The sequence below is a fragment of the Grammomys surdaster genome, unplaced genomic scaffold (assembly GCF_004785775.1).
Source record: "Grammomys surdaster isolate TR1022 unplaced genomic scaffold, NIH_TR_1.0 174, whole genome shotgun sequence".
Classification (NCBI taxonomy): domain Eukaryota; kingdom Metazoa; phylum Chordata; class Mammalia; order Rodentia; family Muridae; genus Grammomys; species Grammomys surdaster.
In genome coordinates, this window is record NW_021604622.1 from 19,402,793 (window position 1) to 19,430,594 (window position 27,802).

Here is a 27,802-nt window from a genome sequence, read left to right on the forward strand (position 1 = left end):
ACATAAAACGGAAGTGGAAGTGAGGCTGTCTAGGGCAACAGAGGGAGAAACAGGAAGGGGAGGAGCGTATGGCCTGAAATATGCTCACTGTACAAGATATACTTGTATAAAAAAATTATAATGTAATTAAATGAAAATCTGAAAGAAAATTTGCATATCAGAAATTTAATCTCCCAAATAATAGTGACCATTTTGCGTTATTTTAGTGGTGGGATATATTGTCTTAGTTAGGGTTTTACTGCTGTGAACAGACACCCTGACCAAGGTAAGTCTTATAAAGGACAACATTTAATTGTGGCTGGCTTACAGGTTCAGAGGTTTAATCCATTATCATCAATGTGGGAGCATGGCAGCATCCAGGCAGACATGGTGTGGGCAGAGCTGAGAGTTCTACATTTTCATCTGAAGGTTGCTAGCAGAAAGTATACTGACTTCCAGGCAGCTAGGATGAAGGTCTTAAAGCCCACACCCACAGTGACACATCTACTCCAACAAGGCATGCTTCCTAGTAGTACCACTCCCTGGACGAGCATATACGAGCCATCACAGGCATAGTGGGAAGGGCATAGGTCATAAGAACTCCTCCTCCTCAGCTATAGAGGGGATTGCAGTGGGGAGTTGCAGCTCTTGCTTACTGTATGGTGTCTCGTCCCAGCAAGAAGGCCTGTATCACATATGCCCCTGATCTTGGACGTCTATGTTTGCTTACCGAAGTTTCCAGTGATGAGAATTTCTAATATTTCTGCCTGAGTTTCCTAGGTGATAACTTGCCATGCATTTTCTGTGGTTCTCAGCATCTGTCTGGCCTGAGGTAATGCTATGTCTTTAACAGTGAAAAAAAAGTTAAAAAAGAAAATAACTTACAGGTTAAATACATGATGATGGGCAGATCGCTGGGGGTAGAGCAGGTACTCTGTGCTCATGGGAGCCATGTGTGAGTAGTATCTTCTTTATTCCTAGTTCATGGATTCTAACACTAACCCTGACTCTTACCCTCCTCCTTGGCAGTGGCTGGACATTGTCCCCCACTGTCCTTTGGTGCAACAGCTGACATACTCAGGTTACTCTGCAAGGGTTAGTCTTCCTTTTTCCAGTGTCTGTTTTCAGTTTGGGCTTGATCTCAGCATGAGCCTGGCTTCCTGTCTGTGAGCCTTTCTTCAGTTGGGGTAAAGTATTTGACATCTCTCAGGGAGGTGGTGGTGCACATACGCACGTGTATAATACTGCAGACGTTTTGTATGCTGCTGCAGACGTTTAAGGACTGTTTGCAGACTCTACAAGTGTTTGCATTGCAGCAGTCCATAATGCCAAAGCCAGGCTCTGATTTTCAACAGCGTCGATAGTGATTGGGAACTTTAACTCAGAGGCCATGTCATGACGGTATAGGCACCCAGAACAGTCATTTATGCAAGCGTGACTCTAGGTGAGCATGCTCTGAGGACAACTCACTTTTTCACCTGTTTGTCTGACAACAGGGCCTCCGCAAACCGTACGCAGGATTTATACAGAGGTTGCCGTCAGCTGGACTGAATTAATAACTCTTTTTAACATTTTTTTTTAGACAGTTCCACGAGGGGAGGTTTATTAAGAGAGTGGGAGAGCGGGAGGAGAGAGAGAAGAGTAGAGAGGGTAGAGGCCGGCCATGACCACGTGGAGAGAGGGGGAAGGAAAGGGAGGAAGGGCGAGGAGAAGCTAGAGGCAAGAGAGTAAGAGAGTAAGAGAGAGAGGAGGAGGCAAGCAGCCCCTTTTATAGTGGGCACGCCTACCTGGCTGTTGCCAGGTAACTGTGGGGAGGAGCATACCTGGGTGTTGCCAGATAACTGTGGAGGTGGAGTTTAGACAGAATACTAACATTCCCACGTTTTGGTTTAATTAAAAAGAAAAATTAGAAAGAGGTGACAGCGAAGCAGGAATAGGGTCGTCGTGAAATCTGGCTACTTCCTGCTGGCATTGGGGGGCAACGTGTCTTTAGGGGGAACGTAGAAGAATTGGTATGGGGGTTGTTTGTCCAGTCTTAGGAGAGCTGGCTGTTTCCTGCTGTCCAGGGTCTATGGAGCGAGCCATTTGAGAATAGGTCAGAAGGAACAGGTCCAGTAGAAGCAGCTGTGTGTGTGACAGGAGATGGAGCATCTGGAGGTTGTTTCTCTGGAGCTGTTCTGGATGCATCTTTACTTTTCTGGATGGCATCTATTTGGTCCATGAGAGGTAGATCTGAGTGGGTTTCCTGTAGCTTATAAGTTTACAAAACAGATAACAGCATGAGTTAACAACACAAGCAGTCTCTAAGATGAACTTTTGTTGGATTGTATAGTGGAATATTTTAGAGTTAAGCAAGTTTATAGGAACTCAGATAATTTAGGACAGTGGGATAGTAAGAGGAGGAAACATGGATCATTTAATTGATGGCAGCTGAGTTTAGGTAATGAGGTAACAGATAATGTCTGTGAAAGCTCAGCTGTCAATGTAGTCAGAAGTCTGAGAAAGAGTAAACAACAATCTACCAGTTATATATTATTTTTAAAGAATGACATTGTCCATTAGCCAACAGTTCCCATGGTTTCCATAGTCTCTTGGGTGAAGTCAGTTTGGTTTCCAAGCTCAGAAAATGCAGGGCTTTTCTGTGGAATGGATACGCGTGACATGAGAAATGACTTACCTTGTTTTAGCCAAGTCATTTGACTCAGGGTATCCCGTTGTGTTTGTCCACATACAATCCAGGTTGTATTAGGAGTCCGGTGTCTGTCTTCTGAAACCATCTTGGGTTAACTGTTAGAGGATTTGGGAATTCTGTCGGCCATAAACTTAAAAAATACTGTTTGCAGACTTCTGACAAGATTGAGAACCATAAGGATTGGTTGTAACTGAATAAAATTCCATCAAAACGGATTAGGAAAGTGTCTTAAGTAACTTTGGCAGGTTGTGTAGGAAGAGAAAAGCACATTTTTGTATTAGCACAGAAACATTTTTGTTAAGAAAGCTGGATCGTACGGCTGTCACAGGTTGGAGCTGTGAGTCACAGTTGCCGCAGGCGAGTCAGGTCTGCGAGGGCGACAGCATGGCTGCAGGGTGGGTCTTTTTGCTGGCAGCTGGAAGTTGTTGCCCAGTGACTCTGGCTGCAGTTCTAGGCTAGTGTGCGTGGAACCTGTAGACATCCACTAGGGTCACAGCAATTCCCCATTTTGGTTTAATTAATTAAAGAAACAAAGATTAGAAAGAGGGTAGAACCTTGGGTGGGGAGCAGGCAGAACACATGGAAAGGCGTATAGGGAATTTTTCCAGTTATCAGACTGTTGGCAGTATGTGTCTGTGGGTATGGATGAAGACAATGTATTGTCCATTGAGTGACGGTTGTTACAGGCTATCAGCCAGCATCCTGAATGAAAAAACAGCAACAAAGCAATCAGGCTCAGGCTAGATACCCAGGTCATCACGTGAATATCTAGGGGCCTCTGCGGGGCTCCTGGAGCCCGACAGAAAGTAGCTCTCACCCGGTAGCAGGATTTCATCTGCGAGCTTGGGGGAAGCTGGGAGCTACTTTAGAGGGAAGAGCTGGGGAGGGGTTACGCGCTATTTCTGAGAGGGGAAATCACTCAATCGGTTCAAGGTCCTAGTGGATGAAGACGATGACCCCATTGAGTGAGTTAGTTACCAATCTGTTAGTTCAGCGTCCTGAAAGAAAGATTGGCAATAGAAATCAGGCACTGCTTATAATAATCGGGCCGTCGTGCGATCAAATAAGGGCCTTGACTGGGGCTAACTCACCAGAAGTTAGCCAGTCAGGATATAACTCAACTGATACCAGTTTTAAAACCACCCAACAGGCCAATGTCTTAAGTCGAAGATCAGCTAGAGGCCATATGGACTAGGGCCATGAAAAGCCAAACCCTTAGTCCAGGAAGCACTGGCCAGGCACTAACTGGGTGTTCAGGGTCCCTCAAGCCAAACGGAAACTCCTTACCAATTAAAAATGTTGGTGTGTATATGGGAGTTTGTGCAGTCTGGTATCAGGAAATGTGGAACCGGCAGCTCACGTGGCGGAAGTTTGGTGAGTCTCGCAGTAGCGGTGCGGGACAGGGGTTGTAGCAGCAGATGTTAATTCACCCGCTCGATGGTGGCGGGTAGCAGCAGATGAAGTCTGAGTGGTCGTTGTGTCCATCTTGTCGCAACAGCTGAGGTCCCCGAAGTCTTCGTAGGCCGGGTTTTGGCACCGATAAAAGGTCACGCGCAGCTTGGACAGATCACAGCAGACTACACGGTTCCACAAGGGGAGGTTTATTAAGAGAGTAGGAGAGCGGGAGGAGAGAGAGAAGAGTAGAGAGGGTAGAGGCCGGCCATGACCACGTGGAGAGAGGGGGAAGGGAAGGGAGGAAGGGCGAGGAGAAGCTGGAGGCAAGAGAGTAAGAGAGTAAGAAAGTAAGAGAGCTCTTTTTAGCATTTAATAATTTTTTTTATTTTACTTATTCAGTTTACACCCCACTCACTTATTCAGTTTACACCCCACTCACTTATTCAGTTTACACCCCACTCACTAGCCCCCTCCCGGTTAAATCTTTGCCCTTCAAATAGTATGTTTTAAAAAACCTATTTATTTAATAGTTTATTCATTATAACCCAAATTAAAGGGCTAGGTTTCTTCATCATATGTCGCTTTATTGTTTGGTATCAATTTATTTGAGGTTTAATTCATTGGCATTAAAGTTGTAGAAGCGGAGACTGACACTGGGGGACTTCTGACAGATTTTCTGGGACATCCAGAAGCCTAGCAGGGAGCTGTCTGTAGGAGGCAGTGCGGGCCCACGGATTCAGCTGCCGCTGGCCGGTGCACCAATCTGACTCACCTTGAGACAGGGCACAGGTCGTCCTAGCCAGCAGGAGTAAGCAGGAGTCCTGGGTTTTTGCCCCTGTGTGGCCAGATCAGATCACCCTTCTTCTTCCGGGTCTCACATACCTTCTCCGTTTCTCACACGCTCGGAGCAGCAGTGTGGGTGCTGACATTTGGCGTTGACATGCAATGTTCTTTTGTTCCATGGGCTTCCAGATAATTCCCACAGAAACTGCTTCTGCTGCTCTGTACTTTGAGGGACAGGGGGAGAATCTTTGACCTTTAAGTCCAAGTCATGGTGTCCACCCAGTTCACAAACCTGGAATGAGTCAGAGCACTTCAGGCCGATGGCTAGAACATTAAATTCTGATGATATTATTCCTCTTAAAAAATGAAAATTCACCGAGTGTTTCTACGTTGCTGTCTCTGCTGACAAATGGAACATAGTTTTAAAAATGTTTTTTTTTAGTTTGTTTGGTGTGTGTGTGTGTTTTACAAGGAATTGAACCCAGAGCTTTTTATTTACTAAGCAATTGTTCTACTACTGACCAACATCCCCAGCAGTGACAGGTTCTTTGAGGGTGTCCATGAGTTTAAAGGAGTATCTTCTGGTGAAAGGTACATTTGGTTGAGTTAAATGAAGAAGGGTTTTCTTTTTCCGAAAATATAGTTATTGAGCTCAAAATCTGCTGGATGCCCGCATAAGCCTATTTTGGCTAATGATACCCGGCCGAGCCTGGAAGCCGAGCTCCACAAACTTAAAAGTCTGTCTTCTGCCAAAATGAGAACTCCAATAGGCCTTTTATGCCAAAAAAAAAAAAAGCAGTTGAGCACAATTCGGTAGTTATCTATTGTTCAATGGGACTCAAAGCCCCTTTCTTCCTCTCCTGACAAAAGAAGAGGCCTATTCATAGACAGAACAAATCCTCACAAGGGTGGCTGGGCTGGGTCTCCAGGCCATGCACAGGGCTTCCCAAGATTCCAGCCTTTAAATACCATCTATTGGCACTGCTCACAGTTACCTTGAGTCTCAGAGCTTACGACGACGACATTGCAGTGCAAAAGCTTGAGAGAAGGCCAAGAGGAACGCCTGGTGCACACGTGAGCATCTGCTGAAGTCAGGAAGCTGCATCTGTTGTGTTTTATAAGAAAGAAAAAGGAGCCAGGGATATGTTTGGTAGAGCGAGATATGGTGTGGGGGGGCGGGCCCCCCCCACGGGCGGGGTGTCTCCTCAGCCCCATGCTGAGGCATTCCTTCCCCCTGAGGTACCAGCCACGTGATGAGTATAGAATAGAGATTATCTACAGCATGGGGAGGGGAGTTGAGGGGGTAGTAGAGACAGATAAGGGGGGGGAGAGAGAGAGAGAGAGAGAGAGAGAGAGAGAGAGGAGAGAAAGAGGAGAGAGAGAGGAGAGAGAGAGGAGAGAGAGAGAGGAGAGGAGTAGAGGCTGGCCATGAGCACATGGAGAGAGAGGAGGAAGGAGAATGGAGAGAGAAGAGACAGAGGGGGTAGAGGGTAAGAGAGCAAGAAAGCAAGAGAACAAGAGAGCGAGGAGGGGGTAAGCAGCCCCTTTTATGGTGAGTCAGGCATACTTGACTGTTGCCAGGTAACTGTGGGGCACAGCCTAGAAGAAATGCTAACAGCATCCACGGAAGGGTATGTGAAATTGGCACTGGTTTCTGGGCCCAGATTGATCATTTAGAACCATTCCAAGCCTTCTGGAAAGGTTTCCTTAGGACTTAGTAGTGTGCTCAATGGTGCTTCTCCGCTAGTGGCCACTAGGGGGAGTGTAGGAGGCCGGATCTCTCAGTTCTGGGAAGCTGAGAAATCACTCACTGCTAGGGAGACAAGCCATCCACTCCAAAGCCGGGTTAACAACCTAAGCATTTGGGCAAGACAAAAACATTCATGCTTCCCCAGTTACAAGAAGAAAATCCAATGAAAAGTTACACCTGTCTATACTTAGGATACATATTTGCTTGTGTATGCGATGTGGAGAAGAGTAAAAAATAAATAACGTAGACCAAGAGAAGCCGTAGAAAAGTGTGAAGAAACACATGCCCGTGGAGAGTAAGGCAGACTGGGCGAGGGGGAACACCCACAGATGAACGGCACGGACTAGGGACAAATGGCTGTAACACTTAGTTTTAAAAGCTAAAGGTTTGGGAGGGCAGAAGGACTCTATGTTCTGGGACTTTTTTGCTACAGTTTCTACTCACTGTCTTTTGTTGCTCTAAAAAGTTTTTTTCCCCTCCACCACATCTTGCTCCTGAATCAAAACACACAGACATTTTCTTCTCCCTCCTAGTCTAGAACCCCATATAAAGTCAAATCGCAAACCCTGGAAAAATAGCTTCATTTTAGGAGGATAAATTGGTAGTCCATTGATTCTGGGTATAAAATAACCATTGCAAGTTCCAGGCAAAGATCCCTGTTTGTTAGAAAAATATGCAAGTACTATGGGATGCTTCCAGAACCTTGATGTACTTAGAATGGACTTGCAAGCCTACTACCTCCACCATGTCCACATTCCAATCCCTCCCTGTGACTGTCACCTTATATGGCAATAGGCACTTTGCAGACATGGGGTGTAGATATTTTCTGGAGTATGCACAGGGACCTGGGGTCACCACAGGGCACTTTCCAGAGCAAGACAGGATTGGGTTGGACAGGAGGTGAAAGAAAGGAGTCCAGGAGAGTAGGCTGGTCCAAGGAGCTGGATGATTTGGGTCACCGCCTCTGGAAGGAGACGGCAAACAGACCGCAACTGGGGAGAGGCTTCAAGCCACAAGCCTGTGGCAGTTTGTTGCAAGCAACCACATGAAATGAATGAAATATTCGTTATGATGGGAAAGAACCAGGCTTTACTGGAAATTGTCAAGGGCAAATTGGTCAGATCTATTTACGCAAGCAATATGGTTTTACCTGGTTGGTGGGGTAGTTGCGTCCTGGACAGTTTGACCCAATTCATCCAAGAGTGGTATCAGGGTTGCCAGGGTTGGTGGGACAGAAAGACAGAATGCCAGCCAATAATGTGCTTAGGAGGATGTTGCCACTGGACCAGAGGTAAAGTGAGGATCGAAAGAGGAACCAGTGTGGTCAGGAGGGTCCTGAGTCATGTGACGATGCTATGCTGGAAGCCGGGGTGGGGCACGGCTTGGAGGCAGCAGCATCTGTGTCCTGAGAGACAGGAGGAAAGATGGGGTGTGGAAAGACATCGGAGACCTGTGTGACAAGCTCTCTGTGGGTTTCCTTTATGTGTCAGGTTGAGGAGGAGGTTGTTAGAAATGAAAACAAATCCCGGGGGCTTAAAGATGAGAAGAAGGCTGAGGAGCTGGAGGTCAGTGGTTTGAGGTGCATCCTGGGAAATGATGATGGCGGGTGAATGGGCAGAGACTCACCTGTGACCTGGAGAAAACCCTAGGGTTGCTGTCTGGTTCCAGAATGTTCTCCTTACCCTCAGAGGGAGCCTCAGAGCTGTCAGGTGATTGTTTACATTTCCCCCTTCCTCTAGCTCTGGATAACCACAGTCCGCTTGTTCTTTATGCATTTGCCTCTGGATATTCATATAAACAGCCATGTGTCCTTCGAGAACTGCATCTGGCTTCTTTTGCTTAGCATAGTCAGTTCAAGATTCGCCTATAATATAACCGTTACCATACTCTACTTCTCACAGGAGAGTAACAGTCCGCTGCCTGGACCGGCCACAGACATCATTAATTTGATGGTCTTTTTGGTTATTTCCATTTTTTGGCTAGGGAGAAGTTTGATTTTTGCTAGTTTGATTTTGTTCCAAAACAGAGAGCTATGATCATGTGGATAAAGGATAGGTAAATCTGTGTTATAATGTATTATAATATGTTATATGTATAATGTGTATATATGTGTTAGGTATAATATTCATACACATGTGCATATACATATATATCATACATATACATACACATACACATGCACATACATATACATAATGTGTTATAATGACTAAGTAGAACTAACCAGGGTCCTTAGCCCTGTCACTGGGGACAGAATGTTTGTGGCTGCGTGGAATGGACTTCCCATTGACTTAGTTTACAGTTTACAGATCTTTTGTGGAAAACTGAACCTGGCATGAGGTAACTCCACAAATGTTGAATTCTGGGCAATATTTACACCCTTCCCTCCTTCAGCCCCTGAAACTCGAGCTTGACACCTGTTCCTTTCATCTGTCCTTTGGGTCAAGCTTTCTCGTGAATCTCTTCTTTGTTTTTAACAGTAATATGGAGTTTGCAGGGGAAAAGGAAGTAGGGGTATTGTTAGTAGGGTCAGGGTTATTGTCCAAAGGTCTGATTAAAGGATGAGCAGCCATTCGGTCCCCTGACTGGGGAGCATTGCATCATAACTCGTGTGCTGTTCTTGGTTATTTTGAAGGCTATTCTTACTTGTGCCTGCTTTTAATACCTGGACAACTGGGAGAGAACTTATAATCCTGCAGTCATTTGGCCTGTGTTCTTCGAGAGTATTTTTAAACCAAGACATTTGGAGCCATCTCGTGTCATGTGGGGCACAAGCAAGCACCCTTGCTACGCTTTGCTTTCCTTCTGGACTACGGCTTTAGATTTCGAATAGTATTTTGAATTCCACACCAAAAAAATAAATGCTTTAAAAACTCTTTCTCTTGGTGTTTTTCTTATTTATTTATTTATTTTTTTAGTCTATGGCTGTTTTTAATATAATGAGCAAGGAAACTGTCAGTCATGACTGTCAGGCCATCTGCTATGGAAAGAAAACTGATGTTTCCTAAAAATGTACCAAGCTAAATGACCTCAACTCAGACACGGATATGTAATTTCAATAAGTTTCACATGGAACTATTTTCTCCACCCTGGCTGAGGTGATCATGCTTAAGGGTCTTTTAATGAATGCACTATGTCCAGTATATAACGGGTGCTAAGGAATTGGGAGGAATTTTAAATTTTAAAATTTAGTTTTGATTTTATGTGTCTAAGTGTTTATCAGGGTGGATGTATGTACACCATATGCATGCAGTGCCCCCAGGGGGCCAGAACTGGCATCAGATTCCCTGGAACTGGAATTAGAGATGGTTGTGAGCTGCCGTGTGGTGCTGGGAACTGGAACCTTGCCCTTGGAAGAACAGAAAGTGCACCCAGCCTTCAGCCTCTAAGCCTTCACTTCATCCCTCAAGAGAGCTTTGAGGAGAATTGACACTTATATTTTTAAATGGAATGTTGTGTCTGAATTGAATTCGGAATAGAAACAAGATGGCCTCGGGCCCTTCTTTATAAGCTGGGAGAGAACAGATTGGCGTTTTCCTTGTTGTGATAACACAGTGGAGAAGAGTTAAAGGAGGATTCACTTTGGCTTACAACGCAGACTTGAGAGCATGGGCCCTTGACTCTGCTGTGTCTGCTCCCTTGCATGGTGAGCTGGGACATGCTCTGTGGGGAAGGTGTGTTGGAGCAAAGTGGCTCATTGCATATACCTCTCACTGGCAAATTCCCACAAGGACCTGCAAGTCACCTGCTTGTCTATGTCCTTATTCATGTACTGACCTATGGCACCTTCACAGTTCTCTCTCAATAACACCACCAGATGAGACCAAGCCTTTTACATGGGAACATTTTATGGGGACAGTTCACATCTGAGCCACAGCATTTACATATGAGTTAGTTGTAGTTGATTCAATGACCATTTTTTTCCCCAAGTGGTGCTGGAATAAAGAGTTTGTGTTGTCTGTTTAGGAACCATGACTACTAGAAACCAATTATAATAGAAGTTTGTCTTTGGTCCCTCAGTCAAGGCACACGAGAGCTTTCTAATAGTGAAAGAAGACGTGACTTTCGATGGATAAGCTACCTCTTGCTGATCAAAATATGGTGGTCATATGTAACCACCAGCAGAAAGGCACTTGTAAACTCCAGAGAAGGCTTTGCCCCCTGATTTCTGCCAGTGGATGTTAGGAATAGGAGAAAATCTATTCTCTGGTAAGGAAGTGATTTCAGCAACCAGAGAGGCCAGCGAGAACTGGATGATGCTCAGTGACAGGTGTCCAGCGCTAGTGCCACGTCGGCAGCTCTGTTGGTCTTCCCCACCTCTGATTAGCATGACCTGTTGGCCCAGATACTCTGTTTCTTGGTTTGGACCGCTCTTAAAGAATGCTATGGACTGGGTGGCACGGATGACGAGCATTTATTTCTCACATTGCTGGAAGTTGGCAGTCTGAGATGATGGGTTCTTGGTATGATTCCTCTTCTGGGTCTGACAGCACCATCTTTTCATTGTATCCTCATGTGGCAGTCAGAGAGCACTCTGGCCCATCATCCCCTTGTAAGACAACAGTTCCACAATGGGGCTTCATCGTACCAGTTCACCAAGACCCATTTAGCTCGAGAAACTCACTTTTGGGAGTTAATGAGTTGCATGCAAATTTAGGGTTTGTAGGTGGTCAGCCCCAGGGCTTTCTTTCCTCTGTTGCTTAGCTCTGTCCTTTTAGATATATTGAGGAGGGGCATGGAGGGATGGAAAGGGTAGATCAAACTACTCAGAATGCAAATTAGAGAGTTAGGTGGAGTCCTGTGTAATCTGAGCCCAAGAAAGGATCTTGTTGAAGCAAAAGCACAAAGGTCATCAGCAATCCCTGATTCCAGGAGGAGGGATTATGCCTAATGCCTTCTGGTTAAGGGGTGCTGGGACTTCACAACCTCCTCAGATACCAGGGTGAAATATTCATTTTAGATACCTTACTTGCTTATTACTGTTGAATCCGGAGACATGAGGATTTGGGGAATTTTTTTTTGTCTTGTATGTGTGTGTGTGTGTGTGTGTGTGTGTGTGTGTGTGTGTATGTATGTATTTTTACACTCTAGATTTTATTCCCACCTCTTGGTCCACCCTCTGACTGTTCCATATCCCATACCTCCTCCCCATCCTTGTCTCCATGATGGTGTCTCCAGACCTCTAAACTCCCTGGGGCCTCCAGTCTCTTAAGGGTTAGGTGCATCTTCTCTGACTGAACCCAGACCCAGCAGTCCTCTGCTCTATTTGTGTTGGGGACCTCATATCAGCTGGTGTATGCTGCCTGGTTGGTGGTCCAGTGTCTGAGAGATCTCTGGGATCCAGGTTAATTGAGACTGCCGGTCCTGCTACAGGGTTGCCCTTCAGGGATTTGGAGACCTTTTTTTACAGGAGATATTGTAGATACTTTACTGTGGACCCTGGAAGATTAAACCATTTCAGTGTCATACTGCCTTCATCCAGTTATGTTTTGTTACCATTGGCAGCCTCTAACAACTCTATAAGGTTGTGGTAGCTGCTGGGTAGGAAGCGAGGGTCCTGTGGCAGTCAAGGTCAGAGGCATCAACCAATCCTGATCATTTCACTCCTCACAAGCCTGGCGCCTCAGTGACTCCTTATGTTGAGCACACAGAAGCATGAGTTATGCTTTCCTATTGCTGTGACAAGACATTTGGGGCCAGCTATATTCCTCAGACTCCCTTCGTTGTGACTGAATACTCGACCACATCAGTCTACAAGAAGGGAAGAGCAGTTTGGTTCCATGGTCACGTAAACCTGTGGCAGTAGAGTTCGTCATAGCAGGCATGAGTACTGAAGAAAGCTGCTCACCTGCAGCCCATGGAAGTCACTGGAAGAGATGGCGGTGGCGGTGGGATCAGAGCCCAAGTATCCTCTTTAAGAACATATCCCCAAGGGCTGGTGAGATGGCTCTGCGGTTAAGACCACTGACTGTTCTTTCAGAGGTCCTGAGTTCAATTCCCAGCAACCACATGGTGGCTCACAACCATCAGCAATGGGATCTGATGCCCTCTTCTGCTATGTCAGAAGACAGTGACAGTGTAGTGTACTCATGTATATAAAATAAATAAATCTTTAGAAAGAAAGAAAAAAAGGAAGGAAGGAAGGAAGGAAGGAAGGAAGGAAGGAAGGAAGGAAGGAAGGAAGGAAGGAAGGAACATATCCCCTGTGGCCTAACTTCTTTCAACTATTCCCTTTCTCCAAAATGTTCTATACTTCCCAGAATGCCATAGGTTGGCATCGAACTAATACCTGGGTCTCTTGGGAGGCATTCATGATCAAAACCTGCCAGCCATACTGACTCAAAAACCTATAATTTCAGAACTTGGGAGACTGTATAGAAAGGCTGTGAGTCTGAGGCCAGACTGGGATACAGAGAGATTCAAAGCACTGCTTGATTTTTTTTTTCTTAAAAAAAACCTGAACCCAAACGGGGGTCTGTGTTTTGCTGCTGGGGTGTGGGATACCACTGAGTCACTGCTGGGGCGGGGGTTAGAGACAAAATGCAGGAGCACTAGGTTATGTTTTTCCCTCACTGCTGGGGTTCCAGGCTTGTGAGATGCCGACACCACACCCAGGGGAGGCAATAAGCAACCTAAGAGAGGGGTCCCATCCTAGGCTGGGACAGAGGTTCTTAAACTCTGGGCACCCAGAAGTGGCTGGGAACTTTGAAGAGTTGAGAACAGGGGACTCCCATCCTCCTGTGTACCCAGACACCACTGAGGAATGGGGGAGGGGGAGTGACCTGCAATCAGCCCCGGTAGGTTGTGGGGGATTGGGCTTAGCTCAGTGTAAGTGCCAGCACTGAGAAGGGGCCTTCTGCAGGAGACGTAGGTGCCACTCTGTATGACAAAGCTTTCCTCTACGGTGGAAGGAGACAGTCCTTGCTTGTGCAAACTGTTTAGTCATAACAGATGAGGATGCATACAGTTTACTCAAGGTGAACTAGAGATTAAATACCTTTTGCTGGAAGGGATGCCCAGGGAGGGAAGCTCATTGGCTAGACACTCAGGACCTACCTAGATACATCATTAGCATGGAGAATCCTTGGTTTCTATGCTACGTGACCAGTTGGCATGGTCCTCTTAGTGGGGTGCCGTGGTCACGTGCTCCAGGACAGGAACCTGGTTGGGAGCTAATTTAAATGTCTACCATTCTCTCTCTCTCTCTCTCTCTCTCTCTCTCTCTCTCTCTCTCTCTCTTTTTTTTTTTTCCAGACAGGGTTTCTTTGTGTAGTCCTGGCTGTCCTGGAACTCACTCTGTAGACCAGGCTGGCCTCGAACTCAGAAATCCGCCTGCCTCTGCCTCCCAAGGGCTGGGATTAAAGGCATGCGCCACCACTGCCCGGCCATGTCTACCATTCTCAATTATGAGGTTTGCCAGGGTTTTTTGAGTCTGCTCAACCTTACCAGTTCTTCTGTCTGGTGACATGGTTGTACTTGCCCCATACCTAAATACTAGGTCATGAAAGATATATAAAAAAAAGATATAAAAAAGATATAAAAGATATCACATAGATATAAAAGTTATAAAATAGATATAAAAGATATAAAAGTTTGTCACATGTGTAGACTGATAAATCCAGTGCATAGTTCAGCGTCTGCTCAGCACCAGGGGGGGACTTCTTACTGTAACTTAAGACAGTAACGACCATGGCAAAATCAGCAAGTGTGCTGGGGAGATGTTGGGAGAGACAGCACATTTCCTAAGGATAAACATCACTCCTCATAGTGGTGTTAACCTGTGCAGAGGGCACAGCCAACTTTCAGCCACTCGAGAGGGCCAGGAGATTGTTTCCAATGCACAAGTGCTAGGGGGACACATTCAACCCAGAAAATTCAGTCTCTCCTCCAGGTCATGTCCTTCCCTAAAATATTTTCATCCCACCCAAATGCCTCCAAAGTCTTAAATGGGTCCTGCACCAACTCAAAATCCAAAGTCCAGAGTCTCACTTGAGTCTATATAGAGTTCAACCCAAGACAGCTCATCATGAGGTGCATTCCCTCTGGCTGGTACTCTGGGGACCAAACAAATGTTCAGTTTCTTAGCACAGCAGCCTTCATGAGGACATGAGCTTTCCTGAGAATCACGAACATGATGGATCACATTCATGTCATAGTCTGCATTTATGTTAAATGGTTTTGGCCAAAAAGAGTTCTCAATATGGTGTTCTTAAGATATTTGCAATTTTTGGGGGGACAGCAGTTCACGGGACACCTAGGAGAAACTGTGTACCACATGACTCATGACTCTCGTGTGCTGCACTGCTTTCTGCAGAAGGCCGTAAGTCAGTTACTGCATTAAAGACACACACAAAGTCTCTTTGGCGGACAGTCTGCATCTCTTTCTTGCTTCTATGTCTGGGTTCGAAGGAGTTCAGCTGGTTTAGGAAGGCTTTGCTCTGAGTTTTTATCTTGCATCCAGGACAACTTCATGACTTTATCTTCCTTGCCTCAGAGGCTGCCTGAGGGATACTATATTCATGGAGGAGCGCAGAAAGAGCGCAGGAACTCAAACCCAGTCGCCCTAGCTCTGCCTCTTGTTCATGTCCAGGTAATTAACCTACTCTTTTGGATGCTTGCCTATACTTTGGGGTCACCTCCCCTGTAGGAGTCTGCTCTGTAGTGTGTTCACTCTTCCATTGAACTCTTGAGGCACATGAGGTAGAGTGCCAGTGTTAAGATGTTCCTGTATTTTCTCTGAGGTAGAACTTGGGGTAAACCAGTCAGGTGTCAGAGAGGTGCTGAAATACCAGAATGTGTAACATTCATTGCTGGGCTCATGGGGACCCTGAAAATACGTCTATAGAAGGATGACTAGAATCTCCTGCTCAATACTCTACATAAAGAGACTGTGCTGCTGCTAAGTCAGATGGGAGGATGATTACGTCACCGTCAGAAGTTTTCATTGACCTAGTTAGGAGGATTATGTCACTCTCAGAAGTGTTCATTGGTTCAGGTAAGAAGATTATGTCACTGTCAGAAATCTTCATTGGTTCTTTAAGGCCTCGAGGAGACCAAGTGCAGTTATGTTTAAACCGATGCTGTTTTGCTCATTGAAATGATAATTTTAAGGCAAAGTTAAAAAAAAAAAAGAAGAAGAAGATAAACAGCAGAGGGATGCCGGAACAAAGGCCAGCACATTAATTTTGTACCCACATATGCAGTCTTCAGTATTGGAGCCTGCCATTTATTTTTATGTGGCTTCTGCATTTTATTTTCTTCCTTTTTCCACTTCCTGTCACAATAACTCTGCCTCTTCTTTAAGTCAAAGGGATCTTTGGTGCAACTGATACTAGCAACTGAATGCTTTTCAGACATTGAGTGTTTGTCTCAAAAATAGAAACTTTCAAGCTCTGTGGACAGGCAGATATGCACAGAAACTTAGTTTCCTCTCAGGGTTTTAATTGCGTTTCTGTCTTGCATGTGACTGGGTTGACTTTAGACTTGTTCAGAGGCCCCAGTGGAGGCAGAAGGACTTTCAGTTCACCACCACTATCGAAGGCCCTGCCCTGGTTCTGCTGAGTGTCTCTCCTGGCTGACTGGAATGTCTCATCGAGGTAGAATGAGGGGCCCAAGGAGCTCACTGATCTGTCTCTTTGAGGAGGTTTCTGTGATGACAGAAATTCACAGCACTCTCTTTCTGTCATGGAAATGAAGTGAAACTGTCACTTGGACCCAGAGTATGTTCTAGAATCCAACAGTAAGTGCAAGGAAGTATAATGGAACCCAGATGTTATGAGGAACAGAGGAGAACAACATGAAGTTTGGAGTGAGGTTGAGGTGCCACTAGGGAAGGAAGGGTTACGGATAATGATGGTGGCAGTGGCTGGCTGTTCCCTGTTAGTGTGAACACTTGTCTGCACTGTGTTGAGGGCTTCCTGTGGATTGACTAGTTCAGCCTCAGGACAGGGCCTAAAGCACAAATGCCTCATTTAGAGGTTAGGGACGGGGAGCTTCATTAAGTGAATTTCAGCTCTTACCTGTCTTCTCCTCCATGCCTATGGCTTTAAGTAGTGTGTTCTCTTTAAAGCAGCATTTCAAGTGTTTTCATTACATGCCCAGATGAAGAAGCAAGGATATGGGTACCATCTGTGTTTCGGAGTTAGATGTGGTCAGAGCCCATGTTGGAGTCTCAGCTGGGCAGAAATAACTCTTAACCTGGGTCCCTTCCAGATGCTGGAGAGATGAGGTAAACTTTTATTTTGTTTTATTTTTTTATGACCAGAGGTGTTTGCTTGGTGTTAAATGCTTTATTTAATAGGTTAAAGGTTGTGTAGTTACAAAAGTGAGGCTGTATTTTAAGCAAGATCAAGTCAATCATTGGCACATCAATGGAGTATCCATGTATGTGTTGTGTCATGTGTGTACTACGTGTTCTAGGTGTGTACATGTTATGTGAGTGAACATATATCAACTAATTTTTGTCTTGGCACAAGTTTCCCCTTGCATGTAAAAATATGGTAGTTGAGGCGGTGCCAATGTAAGTAAGCCTGAGAACAAATCAGTTCAACTCCCTGGGCTTCTGTTTCCTTTCTGGCTAAAACAAATTGAGCAGACTTCCTATAAAGCTGGGAAATCAAGCCATGGCCTCAGCAGATGCAATGGTACCATCGGTATTTAGGATGAGTCTTCCCACCTCGTCTAGACAGGTCTCGGCTCTCCCTCACAGGCATACCCAGAGGTTTAGCACTTGCATGATTCTCGGTCGTGTCAAATCGACAGTATTAATTAGCCATCAACGTACAAACATTGACATAGCTCCTCCTGAGTCTCATGTTGAGTTTACTTGAGGCCAGCCTTTGTCCTTCATGTTAGCTTCCTGTCACTGTGACAAAATAACTTACATAAACAACTTCCTAAGGAAGAAGAGTGTATTTGGCTCATTTTTACAAATGTCAGTCCATGGTTGCTTGGCCCTGTTGCCTTAGCTGCTTGACAGCTCTGTGTATAGCACTGGAAGCTGTGGCAGAGGAGGCCACACATGGCATCCAGTCAGGAGGGAGAGGAGGAGGAAAGGGAAGCTAGGGCTCCAGTGTCCTCTTGAGGGGCACAACACCCATGATCTAAACTCCTTCAGTCAGGCTGAATGTCCTAAAGGTCTGTCACATTTCTATAGTGGGAAGGACCAGTTTTCAACCCATGGACTTTTGGTTTTATCAAAGGTTAGAGGAAAAAGGCTTTGTTGAGTCTGAGACTCTTCCCCCCACTTCTTACTTTTTGTGTTTGTCTTTTTCCTTAAAAAGAACAGCAGTGGCCTTTCTGAGTTGTTTCCTCTATCCTGGAGGCCCAAATGACAAGACAGCAAAGGACCCTGCGGTGAGGGAGTGAGTACCGAGTTGGAGGTGTTTTCTATTTTACTTGTGGTGGTGATTTAATAGGTAGAGATATATCGAACTTTCGAGCTTTAAGTGAGTAGTTTATTTTCTGTAAATCCTACTTCTGTGAAGTCTACACCTTTCTGCCTTCAGCCCTGGGCCCTAAGCCCTCAGCTCTCAACATCCTGGCTACTGTACACAAGTAGTAAATGAAATAATTCTATTTCCTGCCTAAGTTTTTCTCAGACATCTGGAAACCCCTCCAGCTGCTGGCCCAAACACAGGCATTGCTGTGGTTTGGGGTGTGATTTGTCTCTGAGAGGCTCAGATGTTGGAGGCTGGTCCTGACGTGGGTCTAGCTGAGACCAGTGGGGACAGTGCTGCCTTGAGGCTTTAAGGTAGTTTCCATGAGATCCCTTCCTTACCTCTCTCCAGAGGATTACTACAGGAGCAAGACTGGTTCCTCTCTTACAGTCTGGCATTCTGTCTGTCAGTGCTATCTCATTGCCCATGACAGCATTGATGGTTAGGCACTTAGCAGAAGTTAAACCAATGAGGCCCCCCCAACCTTAAACTTCCAACATCCAAACCCTGAGTTAAGGAAACGTTTTTTTTTATTAAAGTACCACTGCCACTGCCATGACCACCATCGACAAAATAACTTAACAAAGGTGTAAAGGTTAAGTTTTAGTCTTAATCATGAATATATGTGTATATTTATCTCTATATTATCTACCAGATAAATTGTCTATCTGTCTATCTATCTATCTATCTATCTATCTATCTATCTATCTATCATCTATCACCTATCTAATCTGTGGTTCTAAGGGAAGAGTCAAGTATGCAATCGAGGCAGTTTATCTTATATAGGACTCAAAGAAGGTCATAGTATAGAGCAGTGGGGAAGTCAAGGTGCAAGCAGGAGCCAGTGTCTAATGTGTGCTCATTCCTCCCCTCTGTATTCTCTCCTAGTGGGAGAGAGAGACAGCCTTTTCAGGAGGACACGAATCTAACTCACAAGGGGAAGCCTTCATGATATAATCAACTTCTAGAAGGCTCTACCCCTTAATATTAGCCGTTGGACAACATATGACTTTAAGGGGGGGACACAAAAGCTTGGACTGTGACATTGGGGTGACTGTGAGTTATGCTTTCTTTGTTGTGGCAGCTGTGCAGAGCCCCAGATGGGACTCACCCTGGGACTCCTGGTATAGTGGGTACATATTCAACATTATGTAGTGTACAGTTGCCCAGCTCTGAGGTTTGGTCTTGTCGATTCTTCTGACTAACCCCCCGAACAGCTGCTTTACTCTCCAGTGCCTTTGGTCCATACAGACCCATGGGACAGGTTACACAGTCAGTAGCCATGCCTTCTCCGTATGCTCTACCTTCTGTCTTGTGTCTCACTGTACTCTGAACATTAGGTAGCCTGCAGCTGGTGTGAGGGGCCGTGAGATTTCCTGCCCCTCTTTCCACGGCAGCTGAGGTGAGAACATCCAGAGCCACATTAGCGTGGACTGGATGCTATCTTATTACTTTGGTCCCTTCTCCTGTATACAACCACCAGGTAGATCCAGCGCTAGTCCCAGTTACTCATTAACGGGTCTGTAGCTTTCCCAGACTAGGATTTCTTAGTGAATCATTCAGTGGGCTGGGAACGAAGTTTTGAAAGGGACAGAGTCAAAGGACTTGAGAAGTTCAGCCTTTTAGGTACTTCCTTCCCCGAATTTGTGATAGAATGGCATCTGTGATGTCACTCCTGGGTGACAGTAGCGTTTCTCCACTGTTTACTCCTGAGATGGCAGGAAGCCTGTGCATTTCTGCCACTGCAGGTATGGTCTGGCTTCTGTCTGTGCCTTTCCAAGCATCACCAATGCTTTTGGTGACAAGGTCAAGCCCGTCAGCTCTATTGGTACCTGAGAAGCCGCACGTGTTTACTCTCTAGCAGCAGCTCCAAGGTCATCATCAGAAATAAAACCCCACAGGCAGGCTTGTTTTGTTCTGTAGTTGGTAAATGCAAGCTCGATTTAAGAAATTCCCTTTGGATTCCTAGAGCCAAATCGAAAAAGTTGCAAAAGTGAGGGAGGGTTGGCCCAGACACCTGGCCCTCTGGGTTTGATCCTTTGCATTGTAAACAAAACACAAAATAACACACCGAGAACAAAGATGCTAAAGAACTGATTTTGCCAGCAAGGTAGTTCAGCAGGAAGGGACATATGCCACCAAATATAAGGGCCACCAAGTGTGAGGACCCGAGTTTGAACCCTGGGACCCATGGAGTGGAAGGAGAGGAGGTTCCTCAAAGTTAATCTCTGGCCTCTATATATGTGGTGCGTGAACACACACACACACACACACAGACACACACCTATTATCACCCATATTCTTTCCCTAACCAGAAAACAGAGGAATACACTAACTTTACATTGAGAAGTGTTTGGTTACGTGTTGTCTTTAAGAAGAGCACATCTCTGTTCATTCCAAGTGTCATCCCCACTTTTCTTATTCAAGGCTACATTGCTTTGAAAAATAAAAGTGATTTTAATAACATGTCACTCACTTCAGTCATATCTGATAAGTAGAGAGCCGAATACCAGTAATTACCTGACGTTAACTAGCTGTTGAATAAGATGATCGTTAAGGTCTGACAGATACTCCAAACACATTCAAGGCACGTGCGGGACTCGATGGTTATACTTGCCAGCCACTCATGAGCTCTGCTCCAAAAGGAACAGAGTGGCTCAAGACCTGACAGCAAGCAGAGAGAGGGTTGGTCAGGGAGTGGGGTGGACACTTGAGCATGCAGTAAGGGCTGGGCCAGGCCAGGCCTTGACCTTCCCTTGTCTCCGGGCTCTCTGAGTCCCAGCTGCAGATTACGAAATGTGCTCTGGATGTTGTTTCCAGAGGGCACACGTCCCTTTGATGACAGCTTATTTCTAGATTCCCGGGGCAAATGCTTGAAGTCTGATGACATTCAGGGGTGTGTTTCCCAGGCCAGCATCTGATTAGTCACCAAATTCCAGGGACTCTCCCAGCTGACTTGCAGTGTAGCACGTGAGTGCAGAGGTAAAATAACTTATTTCCTCTAGTCTCATTTTAATGGTTCCATGAGGCCAAGCCTTGTTCCTTTCCCTGGGTTCTCTCTGTCGGTGTTCCTAGGCCATTTAAAAATAAAACCCTCTGGTTTTTGTGGGGAAATAGGGTTGCTAAGGCTTTTTGGGGGTTCTTTACAAGGGTGTGTGACCTTATATCTGAAAAGGTGACTTGAGTTACCTCTGAAAAATCTTAGAAAGTAGAATGAGACCATGTCAGATTCTTACAGGAGATCCTTGGTGTTATTTTAACAAGCAATGTGCTTATCTTCTCTCTGTGTTCTCAGGCTGTGTCTGTGATGCCCAATTCATCTCAGCAGGTCTCTGTTATGCCAAGACGAAGGGCTATGTTAGTTAAGGCTGTGCAGATGCTACAGATTTTTGCAGTACTGCCTTTAAAATGAGGACAGTAGGAGAGATAGCCTCGCAGAGTTTCAGCAAGGATGGAGATCACAGATAGGTCACAGTTAATAGCACTTTTGCAAGGTGCACATTGGGTTCCTCTCATCTCTGCTCTTGGTCTCTGTTGTCACTGTCATTTGATTTGAGAAGAGCCACTGATCCGAAGCTATCTTTATGCCAAGCCCAAGACAACACAGGAGCAGACTCGAGCACTAATCCTGCAGCTGCCCAAATCTCTCACATCACAGACTCCCACGGTCCAAGTCCGTCTCTTCATCTGTCCGTGAGGTTGGCGTCTGGGTCCTCGCAGTGGGAGCCAGGCGCCATCTGCTCTCCACTTTAGTGGAGGTGGGTATGTGTGGCAGGATTAAATTTCCCAGTGTTCTCCACCACTCAGGGTTGCGCCATGGCTCTGGAAATCTCTTCTGATTTGGGGTTCTGTGAGATCTCAGTGTCCGACCTTACAGCCATCATTTCCTCCTCTCCTCTAGGCTGTGGTAAAATGGAGGGACTGGGCCATGCTGATCTCAGGTCACTGCTAAAACCCAGTGGTTCTGTGAATACAGCCAAAGGCAGAGGAGTGCCTGCTCGAAGTGTACTTCCTCTCTCTGGTGTTTGCTCTGAACGTTGTGAATGCTGTTTTTGACAAGACAGTGGTTCCAGGCAGTGTAAGCCGAGCATGAGAGCAGCTAGCCTGTGTCAGATAGCTCTTCTCCTACTCTGTTTTAACTGCTTTCCTATCTCTGTCTCGGACTGTCCTTTTCCTGTTAGGAACTAAAGCGTGGGTCCTTGACCAAATCCACACACAATCCACTCACACCTTGTACAGTTGAGGTGGTGAGTTTGCCACTGACAAGTTCACTGTTCTGCTATCATATGGTGGTGGTGGTGGAGATGAATCACTAACACACGGTACTGAGGCCCACATGCATTTTTAACTGAGTACTCCCTCTCGACAAGGACTTGCCCCTTAGCAAGGAATAAGATCTTGAAATCTGATTCCTTTAATATGTAGCGAATGGTATTTCATTTCAGAGGTTATAGCAGGATTAAAGGACTCAGGGGTCTCTACCATGCATGGCCGAGAGCCTCTCTCTGAGAAGAATTGTTAGACTCATCCAGCTAAGTTAGATAGGTTCTTGTGGCAGCAGTGGGTGAGGCAGACAGGGTAAGGATGATTTGGAGCTGGTCATGAGAAAATGGAGGAAGGGAAGTCAATTGACATTAGACCTTTCAGACATTTTAATGATCTTTTTATTGATTTGTTGAGGGCTGCGGTGCACATGTGGACATCAGAGGACAGTGTGAAGCCGTTGCTGTCCTTCCCCCAGCCTGTGGGCCCTGGGGATTGAACTCAGGTCGTTAGGTTTGCTGAAAGTCCTCTTTACCCACTGAGGTGTCTTCCCAGCCCTGGTATTGGACCGTTTAGCCTGAGCCTCTTGCCAGTAGTAACGACTCTGGTTAAAAACGTCCCCCAGAAGGTTCGAGTGTTACAGACTCAATCTCCGAGTTCACACGTTAGTGGCATCAAGGGAGCGGTTGTGATTAGATGAAGTTGTGTGAGATGTCCATGATGTCCCTACTGTGCTGGAGAAGAGGAGAGAATCAAGGTGGCACAGGCTAGCCTATTGACCCATCATGATACAGCACAGGACCTTCATCAGATGCCAGGCAGTGTTCCAGGATTCTCCAGCCTACACAGTCCTGCACCAGGACTTGCCATCTCAAGACTGTTATGATAGGAAGTCAACCAAGAGTCCAGCTGTGCTGCCTTGGCCTCTAGGTAGTTTCCCGCTCAATGTTCATCTCTGAAAACCCTCAAGTAGATCTTTGGTTGGTTTGTTTCTTTATTTCATTCTTTTGCCCTCCCTTCCTTCCTTCCTTTCTTCCTTCCTCCTTCTTTCCCTTCCTTCCTTTTATTTTTAGACAAACACCACACTATGCATCTCTGGCTGGTGAGAACTTACCATGTAGACCAGGCTGACTCCAAACTTGTACTCTTATCTTCTGTGCCCCCATGTGCCTCCATAGATGGTGAAAACCAATCCATGTTAGAAAGCATTGTCTTCTTCCTCGAGGATGCTACCGTGTGACAAAGAGAGGAGGTGAACTTTGAACCCCATCAGTTCACGAGACACGTCTTCTCTAAGGCTTCCATTCACTTCGGCATCGTCTACACCTTGTACAGACGTTCCGTCTTTTAGCACCTCAGCGTGATCCGTGGTGTTTCATCAGGTACAGTTTTGCACAATAGTTAATATTTCCTATTGGATGTGACATAGAATAAGTGTCAAGAGTGTAATGGAAATGGAACAGAAAATGAGTTTGGTGGCATGAATCTTTAATCCTAGCTCTTGAGGACATAGGGAGCTGTCTTGAGTCTGAGTGAGTACCAGGCTGACCAAGGTTATATAGTAAGTTCCTGTCTCTAAGGGCAAACAAACAACAACAAAACAAAAGAGGAAAAGGGAGATAGGACCGTGCTGCGTGTCCCTGTGTTTGAAGTGTAGGCGTTTCCTGGTCTGGAGGATGAAGTGGGGCTGTAAGATGGTTTTGAGAGGTGATTCCCTCATGCTGACTAATAGGCCTGCTGCTCTGTTTGCAGCTCAAGCAAACAGATTCTTCATGTTTGCAGAAGTAGGGAGTGAGTTTGGGCTCTTATCCCTCCCGCTAGGCTTTAGAGTAAGGTGCGGGAGTGCCTCTCAGAAGAAATCTTTCTGCTTATTGGCTTTTACATCCACTTGTGGTAGGAGGCAAAAATTGTGCCCTATGAAAACTGGTTGACTGCTCCATCTCAAGAGACAGCAGCGGAGTGGGTGAGAGTTCACTACTTTCCTTCCAGGGACAGGCTCCAGAGGAGTTAAAAGGACTCAGCCAACAGCCAGCTCTCGGTTAGTATCTCCTGTGAGGTGAGAGTATGCCGAGGCCCAAGGCGGCTCTTGTTTCAGCCTGAGACGGTGTGTACTTGAAGGCCATAACGCCCATCCCTGGAGCGTGTTGTTTGCACTTGGCATCAGACATGAAGTGCAGCATTATGATCTTGCAAGGGCTGACCTTGACCAACAGCCCGGGAGTGAATGATATATGGTGATAATGGAAACATAGTGAGAGGCATTCTGTGTTGTGAGTGTACGTGTTCACACTCTTGTTTTCACAGGGTCTTGTCATATATCCTTGCCTAGTTCCCACTCTATAGCCCATGCCTGTCTTGGACTTAAAGTAATTCTTCTGTCCCTATCTTCTAAGTGACTGGTGTGTGCCACCATTCCCAGCAGTCTTTCTGTTTGAATATAATTTGTTAGAACCCCAGATTCCAACGGCAGCTTCTCATCACGTTTTATAAGCATCTTTATTCATTTAGTGTCAATCCTGGGAGGCGGGGCCACCGCTCCCCACACCCTAAATTTCCAGGCTTTGCTGCAGTGGCAGCAGTTAGTAGGCACTCTCCAGATATACTTAATGTATGGTTGACATGACTCCTATAATAGAGTCCATCGCTTACAAAAGAAGAGAATGTCTACCAAAGACAGTTCCTGCTGAGATCTGATGGGAGTGCTTGCAGTGGTGTACACGGCAGAATTCTGATGACTTCTCTCGGCAAACAGATAAATCAGAGAGCTTCAGAGTCCCACATGGAAAAGAGCTACTGACAGCTCAGGAGAGTGGGAGCTGGCCGGGCCTGAGGTGTGAATGTTGATATGGGTTCAGAAATACCCGGGCTACCCTTGTGGATTGACTCACACGTTACCGCATGATCGCCTTGGCCCTGATAAGGTCTGCTGGGCTGAGAGCATGGTGTCTCTCCCCACCGCTCTTCTTGGGCCTGCCCTGCAATGAATCCGGACGAGTGAGGAGCCCTGAGCACTTGAGTGTGATAACCTTGGGGAGTTCCCCTTTAGGTCCGGTCACACCATTCAAATCAGTGGGTAACTCATATCTTAAGAGTGGCTGTGGACAGGCAGAACCAGACACATAACTGAAGTCTTAGCTCATGTGAACATTCTCTGAGCATATGTGGTGTTGGTTGTTGGGTATGGAGAGGCTGTGTCGTTCTTGAAGGCTACTCGGGTATTTGGAGGCATTTTCCTGTGTAGGAGTTCGAGGCTTTTCAAAAGATAGGATAGGTCAAACTTACTTTCCCTGCCACCAAGGGGGAGTGCCAGCTTGCCATGGTGGGACCAACCCACCAGGTGCATTTGGGTCGGACTTCACAGAAGAAGCGAGCTTAAAGGAATCAGCCATTAAACCATGGATGGGGGTTAACACATCCTTTTCTCAAATAGCATTGAGTGGGGGCTAGCATTGGTGGGGGCTTTATGTGCTGTAGTCCATACGGCTGCTGAGGTTTCCAGAAGAGCACTATTTTGGAGTGATTGGGTCACATTTGTGAACTCAGTCTGTGGCCCACTAGAGACTCACATGACCCTACAAACAATCCTTTCTGTTTACTGTGTTTTACATTTGTTTGTTTGTTTATGTGTGTGGATGCATGGCGTGCGTGTGGAGGTCGGACAATGTGCAGGACTCAGCTTTCTCCTTCTACCAGGTAAGTTGTAGGGAACAGACTCAGGTTTGGAGGCAGACACTTTTATCCTCTGAGCTACCTCACTGGCGTCAATTACTTTCTGTTTAAACCAGCCAGAGCAAGTCCATATTATAGGTTACTAGGAACTTTGGCTCAACTTATAGATAAATCAGGTTCGAGAAACTGCACTTGGTCTCCCCATGGGTCCTCTGCCAGTTTCCACGGTGGGCTGCCATTTGTGAGCTTCAGTTGAGAAAGGCTTAGACCTGCGCACTCGCAGGGGGACGCACCTTTGGACATTCTCGATGTGGAAGCATGGGTGTTTTTCCTGGGAGATGAGGAGGAAAAGGATGAGACGTGCAGGTTAAGTGTTTAAAGGGAAGAAAGGAAGAAGGGAAGGAGGGAGGGAGGGAGGGAGGGAGGGAGGGGGGGAGGGGGGGAGGGACAGACAGAGGGAGGCAGAGAGAGGGAGAAGGAGAGGGATAAAATATACAGAAAAAAAAAACCTTTGAGCACTTAGTAAATTAAGAAATCTCAGTAGTCTACACAACTTCAATGTTCAGAGTGGCCCCAGGCGCAGTGATAGCCCCTAGAATTCAGCATCATTGGGTCTCTATTGGAAGGTATCTTCTTATGTGTTCCATTTCAGAGACCATGGAGACCCTGAGTCAATTCCTTACATGACAGAAGTCTGGGCACTTGACTAGGGCAGGCAAAGGACAGAGGGTCAGCCCGTCCTCATTGCCACGGGGGCAGGGGTGGGGGTGGGGGAAGGAGCCTTGCAGTTCAGGGGTAAGGCATGTGAAGCTTTCCTAAAGGCAGTGGTGTGCTGTTGGGTGACTAGGTCCCCCTTGTTCCCTTTCAGCTCTGCCAACTCTCTCTGTTTATATCAGATGCTGTACAGTCAGGTATCTGACTTCCATGTGTTATCTCCACTCTCAGTCCAGTGCCCATTTAACATGCTTGGGGCAAGCCTCCCTTGGAAGGCCTTTGTGCAGACCCCAGCCCTCCAAGGCTGATTCCTGGGCTGGGTGTGAGGTCCCATGTCCCCCAGTTCGTTCCCAGCTGTAATAGCCTCTATCGTGCTGTTCCTTAATTATTTGTTGATCTGTCTCTGTTTGCCAACAGACTAAAACTTGGTGACAGCAGAGACCACTTCTAATCCTGGTGCCTGTCCTGCAATTCGAAGTGAATAAACACCCGCTAAATGAGTTATTCATTTAGCCAGCTGATGTCATCAATAAGCATTTATGATGAGCATGTAGCCGTTGCTATAAGCAGTGGGTGATTCTGGGGAAGGAAAACATAGCCCTGGCTCTGTTGTTTACAAGTTCTGTGACCTGGGGCGGGATGCTAGGCCTCTCTTGACTTCATTCTTCTTAGCTCTGGAATGGGCTAAGTGCACTTTCTTCAAGACAGCCTAAGGGTTTGTATAGTAGCCAGCAGAGGACCCAGAACCTAGCAAGAGCACACTGGCTGCTGTCATGGTTTGTCATCAAGGGTCAGTAAGTGAGCAGTTAAAATGAAAAACAAAACATATATGTATGTGTGTGTGTGTGTGTGTGTGTGTGTGTGTACTGAGAGGCCAGAGGTCAATGTGTCTTCCTTCCCTCTTACTTTTTAGACAGAGTCTCTCATGGAACCTGATAGAGGCTATTACAGCAGGGCCAGCAAGCCTCTAGGAGCCTCTTGTCTCTGGCCCTCTAGCACAGGAAATCCAAGTATGATGAGGAAGACATATGGTTCTTTGTATCTCTTGAATGTTTTTTATCGAATATATTTGTGTGTGTGTGTGTGTGTGTGTGTGTGTGTGTGTGTGTGTGTGTGTGT

At 46.1% G+C, this 27,802-nt stretch overlaps 1 protein-coding gene across 2 annotated transcripts in view; it reads left to right on the plus strand.

The window, feature by feature from the left end:
- Window positions 1-27,802, plus strand: part of Retreg1 (reticulophagy regulator 1) — a 135,245-nt gene that overhangs the window by 56,344 nt on the left and 51,099 nt on the right. Inside the window, exon 1 of one of the 2 annotated variants that reach the window (XM_028767653.1) lies at window positions 21,000-21,019. The exons of the other annotated variant lie outside the window; for it this stretch is intronic. The gene's annotated coding sequence lies outside the window, so the exon portion shown is untranslated. Of the gene's footprint in view, window positions 1-20,999; window positions 21,020-27,802 lie in introns of those variants that run through there. 2 annotated transcript variants of the gene reach the window in all.